Source organism: Triticum aestivum, chromosome 1B (genome assembly GCF_018294505.1).
Source record: "Triticum aestivum cultivar Chinese Spring chromosome 1B, IWGSC CS RefSeq v2.1, whole genome shotgun sequence".
In the NCBI taxonomy this organism is placed as follows: domain Eukaryota; kingdom Viridiplantae; phylum Streptophyta; class Magnoliopsida; order Poales; family Poaceae; genus Triticum; species Triticum aestivum.
In genome coordinates this window covers 75,884,173-75,890,731 of record NC_057795.1, presented here as the reverse complement: position 1 = coordinate 75,890,731, position 6,559 = coordinate 75,884,173, and positions in this window count along the sequence as shown.

The following is a 6,559-nucleotide window of genomic DNA, read 5'->3' as shown; positions in this document are numbered from 1 at the left end:
CGACTGGAGCAAGGCTCCCCTGCTCATGGCGCCCGAGCACCGCAGCACCGGCAGCAATCCACCCCACGCCCGGCCTCCCAAGCTCCTCCATGCCGTGCTCCTTCCCTGAGCCCTGCGCCTATCCTACAGCTCCCCGCGTCGTCCCCGGCGAGCAGTTCGGCTAGCAGCCACCAGCAAGATAGCCACGCTCACGCCTCTCCTTCCTTTCCCTTTCTTCTCCTGTTGTCTTTCCCTCTCATGCTCTCTCTCTCCTAGGTACGTCCGTGCAGGAGCCGCAAGGAGGAAGCCGCCATCGCCAAGTTCTTGCCGTGCGTGCCTGGATCCGCCATCCCCAGCTCCTCCGCGCTCGATTCCCGTTGCTGCGCCAAGTCCCTCGCCCAGCCTCTGCTTCCATGCTCCAGATCGAACGCCAAGGCCCAGTTCAGGCCGCCTCCGCTCCTCCTCACCTCGTCCGCATTGCCGGGATCGCGCCAGGTTCCTCGCGCGGCCGTCATGCCCCTTCTCATCTGCGCCAAGTCCCCGCGCCGCCGTTTGGCTCATCCTGGACCTCCTCTGCATCGAGCGCTCTGCTCCAGCGCTGCTGTCTTCCCCGCGCGAAGACCTCGCCTCCGCCCCGTCCTCGACTGTCCGGAGAGGCTCCGCCCTGCACCGCTGTTCCCCTGCTTCAACCGCTGCTGCCATGTTTCGCTTGGTCGAGCAGAGCGGTTGCCCGTGCCTGTTGACCGCGTCGCCCGCGCAAGGCCTCCTCTGCCCCATCTCCAGCAACCACAGCCCAGCCTGCATTCCCGACCGGCCCATGTGGCCATTGGTGAGCACCCCAGTGCCCACCAGATTCAGCCCATTGGATGTTTTTTAACTGCCTGCGAATTTGCTAATTTATCCAGAGACTGCAATTTTTTTAGAAAACCCCTCCATATTCATGCATATAGTAACTCATTAACCGTGCATCGGATTAAAATGTTTCAAACATGTAAAATGCTTAGAATTTCATCTAGTTTCATAATCAGCCACTTTCAACCATGTTTGAATTGTTTAAATGTGTTGTTTGAATTAATTTGCTTAAATGCCATGCTAAAATGATTTATTTCATAACTATTTAACCGTAGCTCCAAATTTAATCAACTTTATATGCAAATGGGGTGAAAAAAATGCATAGATTAACTTGGTGCACTTTGTTTTACTGTTTAACAACATTAAAATATGGTTTAGGGCAGAACAATACCAATTTCAAATATGGACATGAGGATTTTCCGGAATTGTTGTTTGTTGTTCCGGCCTCATTTAAACTTGCCTAGATAGGTAGTTTACTTATTCTTCACCTCTTGCCATGGTTAACAACATTTAATATTGTTGGGTACATAACCGAGAGAGAACTAAATAATTGATGTGGTGTTTCGTCAATATGCAACTCGTTGCATATTGAGCTCCACTTAAATTGTAGTGTTGTTTGTTGCATTTGGCCATGCCATGCCTTTTTAAACCGGACATGCATCTTACTTGTTTGTGCATCATGCCATGTATATGATTGTGCATTTACCATGTTGTTTGCTTCTTTCTGGGTTGCTTCTCTTGATAGCTTCGGTTTCGTTCCGGAGTTGTGAGGATTCGTTCGACCACGTCCACTTGTCTTCTTCACGGACTCGTTCTTCTTCCTAGCGGGATTTCAGGCAAGATGACCGTCACCTTGGATCTCATTACTATTATTGCTATGCTAGTTGCTTCGTTCTATCGCTATGTTGCGCTACCTATCACTTGCTCTTCAAGCCTCCCAAATTGCCATGTCAGCCTCTAACCTTTTTCACCCTTCCTAGCAAACCGTTGCTTGGCTATGTTACCGCTTTCCTCAGCCCCTCTTATAGAGTTGTTAGTTGTAGGTGAATTTGAAGATTGCTCCATGATGGACAAGATTATGTTGGGATATCACAATATATCTTATTTTAATTAATGCATCTATACACTTGGTAAAGGGTGGAAGGCTCGGCCTTATACCTGGTGTTTTGTTCCACTCTTGCCGCCCTAGTTTCCGTCATACCGGTGTTATGTTCCTTGATTTTGCGTTCCTTACGCGGTTGGGTGATTTATGGGACCCCCTTGACAGTTCGCTTTGAATAAAACTCCTCCAGCAAGGCCCAACCTTGGTTTTACCATTTGCCTATCTAAGCCTTTTTCCCTTGGGTTTCCGGAGCCCGAGGGTCATCTTTATTTTAACCCCCCGGCCAGTGCTCCTTCGAGTGTTGGTACGAACCGAGCAGCCTGCGGGGCCATCTCAGGGAAACTTGAGGTCTGATTTTACTCGTAGCTTGACTTATCCGGTGTGCCCTGAGAACGAGGTACGTGCGACTCCTATCGGGATTTGTCGGCACATCGGGCGGCTTTGCTGGTCTTGTTTTACCATTGTCGAAATGTCTTGTAAACCGGGATTCCGAGACTGATCAGGTCTTCCTGGGAGAAGGAATATCCTTCGTTGACCGTGAGAGCTTGTGATGGGCTAAGTTGGGACACCCCTGCAGGGTATAAACTTTCGAGAGCCATGCCCGCAGTTATGTGGCAGATGGGAATTTGTTAATATCCGGTTGTAGATAACTTGACACTTGACTTAATTAAAATGCATCAACCACGTGTGTAGCCATGATGGTCTATTTTCGACGGATTCCGGGAAGTGAACACGGTTTTGGGTTATGTTTGACGTAAGTAGGAGTTCAGGATCACTTCTTGATCATTGCTAGCTTCACGACCGTTCCGTTGCTTATCTTCTCGCTCTTATTTGCGTATGTTAGCCACCATATCATGCTTAGTCGCTGCTACAACCTCACCACTTGTCCTTTCCATACCCTTTAAGCTTTGCTAGTCTTGATACCCATGGTAATGTGATTGCTGAGTCCTCGTGGCTCACAGATTACTACAAAAACAGATGCAGGTGCAGGTTTTGTGATGATCATGACGTGAGAGCGATGTTTGCTTGTTTTGGAGTTCTTCTTCTGCTTCTTCTTTGATCAGGGGATAGGTTCCATGTCGGCAGCCTGGGCTAGTAGGGTGGATGTCATTTGAGCTTATGTTTGTGTTTCATCCGTAGTCGGATGTTGATATTGTGTATGATGTATTGTTGTATTCGTGTGGCATTGTATGCCTCTTGTATGTATCACCATCTATTATGTAATGTTGATGTAATGATATCCACCTTGCAAAAGTGTATCAATATGCGGTTCTATCCTTGGTGGGACCTTCGAGTCTCTTTAGGATAGTATCGCATATTGGGCGTGGCACTGACATAGAAGCCATGGTGGCCTACTTAGATGAGAAAGCGAAGGAAGATCCAGATTTCTTCTACAGGATAAGATTGGACGATGAGGACCATGTCAGGAACATGTATTGGGTGGATGGTGCTACAAGAAGAGCCTACAAAAATTCCTGAGATTGCATTTCATTCGGCGCAACGTATCTCACTAATAAGTACAAGATGCCATGCGCTCCATTCATAGGAATAAATAACCACAATCAGTCATTGCAGTTCGGATGCGGGCTCGTTTGGAACGAAGACATTGATGGGTACACTTGGCTGTTCAAGACCTTCTTGGAGTGCATGGATGGACTTGCTCCGATGAACATAATAATAGGCCAGGATTTTAGCATGCGTGCAAGCATAGATGAGGTCTTTCCGTTGGCAGTGCATAGGCACTGCAGGTAGCACATTACAAAGAAGGCTGAGGAAACACTAGGACCATTCTTTACAGACCGTCCAGAGCTGCACAAGGCATTCGAGCTGTGCGTTGACCATAGCTTGGCGGTGGAGGAGTTTGAAAGGAGCTGGATGGCCATGATTGGAACATATCAAGTCCAAGACAACGAGACGCTTGCTAACCTGTGGGAGAAGCGAATGTACCGGGTGCCAGCCTACTTCATGCAATGCTTCTTCCCGTTTCTACAGACTACGCAGCGCAGCGAGGCGTTCAACGCTGTTTTGAAGCAGTACGTGAGCCCTGGCAACTCATTGCTATAGTTTGCCAAGCAATACAAAGCTTTGCAACAAAAAATACTGGGATCTGAGCTATAGCAAGAAGCGAACACCGCGCTAAAGCAGCTAAAATTGCTAACGTATTTACCGATGGAGAGGCAGATGAGCAAGATATACACCAACAAGATCTTTAACAAGCCAGTTGTGTTACAATCTTATTTGCACAATCATGAAGGTAGTAGGTGAAGGAAATATGCCCTAGATGCAATAATAAAGTTATTATTTATTTCCTTATTTCATGATAAATGTTTATTATTCATGCTAGAATTGTATTAACCGGAAACATGATACATGTGTGAATGCATAGACAAACTTAATGTCACTAGTATGCCTCTACTTGACTAGCTCATTAATCAAAGATGGTTATGTTTCCTAACCATAGATATGAGTTTTCATTTGATTAACGGGATCACATCATTAGGAGAATGTTGTGATTGACATGACCCATTCCGTTAGCTTAGCACTTGATCGTTTAGTATGTTGCTATTGCTTTCGTCATGACTTATACATGTTCCTACAACTATGAGATTATGCAACTCCCGTTTATCGGAGGAACACTTTGTGTGCTACTAAGCGTCACAACGTAACTGGGTGATTATAAAGGAGCTCTACAGGTGTCTCCAAAGGTACATGTTGAGTTGGCGTATTTCAAGATTAGGTTTTGTCACTCCGATTGTCGGAGAGGTATCTCTGGGCCCTCTCGGTAATGCACATCACTATAAGCCTTGCAAGCAATGTAGCTAATGAGTTAGTTATGGAATGATGCATTACGGAATGAGTAAAGAGACTTGCCGGTAACGAGATTGAACTAGGTATTGGATACCGACGATCAAATCTCGGGCAAGTAACATACCGATGACAAAGGGAACAACATATGTTGTTATGCGGTTTGACCGATAAAAGATCTTCGTAGAATATGTAGGAGCCAATATGAGCATCAAGGTTCCGCTATTGGTTATTGACTGGAAACGTGTCTCGGTCATGTCTACATAGTTCTCGAACCCGTAGGGTCCGCACGCTTAAGGTTTCGATGACAATTATATTATGAGTTTATGAGTTTTGATGTACCGAAGGTTGTTCGGAGTCCCGAATGTAATCATGGACAAGACGAGGGGTCTCGAAATGGTCGAGACATGAAGATTGATATATTGGAAACCTATATTTTGATATCGGAAGTGTTCCGGGTGAAATCGGGATTTTACCGGAGTACCGACGGGTTACCGGAACCCCCCCGGGGCTTAATGGGCCATAGTGGGCCTTAGTGGAGAAGAGGAGAGGCGGTCAGGGCTGGGCCGCGCCCCCTCCCCCCTAGTTCGAATAGGACAAGGAGAGGGGGGCGGCGCCCCCCTTTCCTTCCTCTCTCTCCCTCCTCTTTCCCCCTTCTCCAAGTCCAACAAGAAAAGGAGGGAGTCCTACTCCCGGTGGGAGTAGGACTCCCCATGGCGCGCCTCCTCCCTGGCCACCCGCCCCCTCCCCCTTTCTCCTTTATATACGAGGGCAGGGGGCACCTCTAGACACAACAATTGATCTCTTGATCTCTTAGCCGTGTGCGGTGACCCCCTCCACCATAGTCCTCCTCGATAATATTGTAGCGGTGCTTAGGCGAAGCCCTGCGATGGTAGAACATCAAGATCGTCCCACACCCATTGAGGGAGTCCTGGATTAGGGGGTGTACGGATGACCGGACTATGACCTTTGGCCGGACTCCTGGACTATGAAGATACAAGATTGAAGACTTCGTCCCGTGTCCGGATGGGACTTTCCTTGGCGTGGAAGGCAAGCTTGGCGATATGATATGTAGATCTCCTCCCATTGTAACCGACTCTGTGTAACCCTAGCCCTCTCCGGTGTCTATATAAACCAGAGGGTTTTAGTCCGTAGCACGAACAACAATCATACCATAGGCTAGCTTATAGGGTTTAGCCTCTCTGATCTCGTGGTAGATCTACTCTTGTACTACCCATACCATCAATATTAATCTAGCAGGAGTAGGGTTTTACCTCCATCGAGAGGGCCCGAACCTGGGTAAAAACATCGTGTCCCTTGTCTCCTGTTACCATCCGCCTAGACGCACAGTTCGGGACCCCCTACCCGAGATCCGCCGGTTTTGACACCGACATTGGTGCTTTCATTGAGAGTTCCTCTGTGTCGTCACCTTTAGGCCCGATGGCTCATCCGATCATCAACAACGATGCGGTCCAGGGTGAGACTTTTCTCCCCGGACAGATCTTCATATTCGGCGGCTTTGCACTACGGGCCAATTCGCTTGGCCATCTGGAGCAGATCGAAAGCTGATGGCCAGGTTTCTAAGTTTGAACTACACGGCTGACATCCGCGGGGACTTGATCTTCGACGGGTTCGAGCCACAGCCGAGCGCGCCGCACTGTCACGATGGGCATGATCTAGCTCTGCCGCCGAACAGCGCCCATGAGGCCGCACCAGTGTCCGCTCTGACCCTTAGCTCGGAGCCGACTGCGCCAATCGAGGACGGGTGGTTGGACACCGCCTCGGGGGCTGCAATCTCTATGGCGATCGAGCTGAATACTA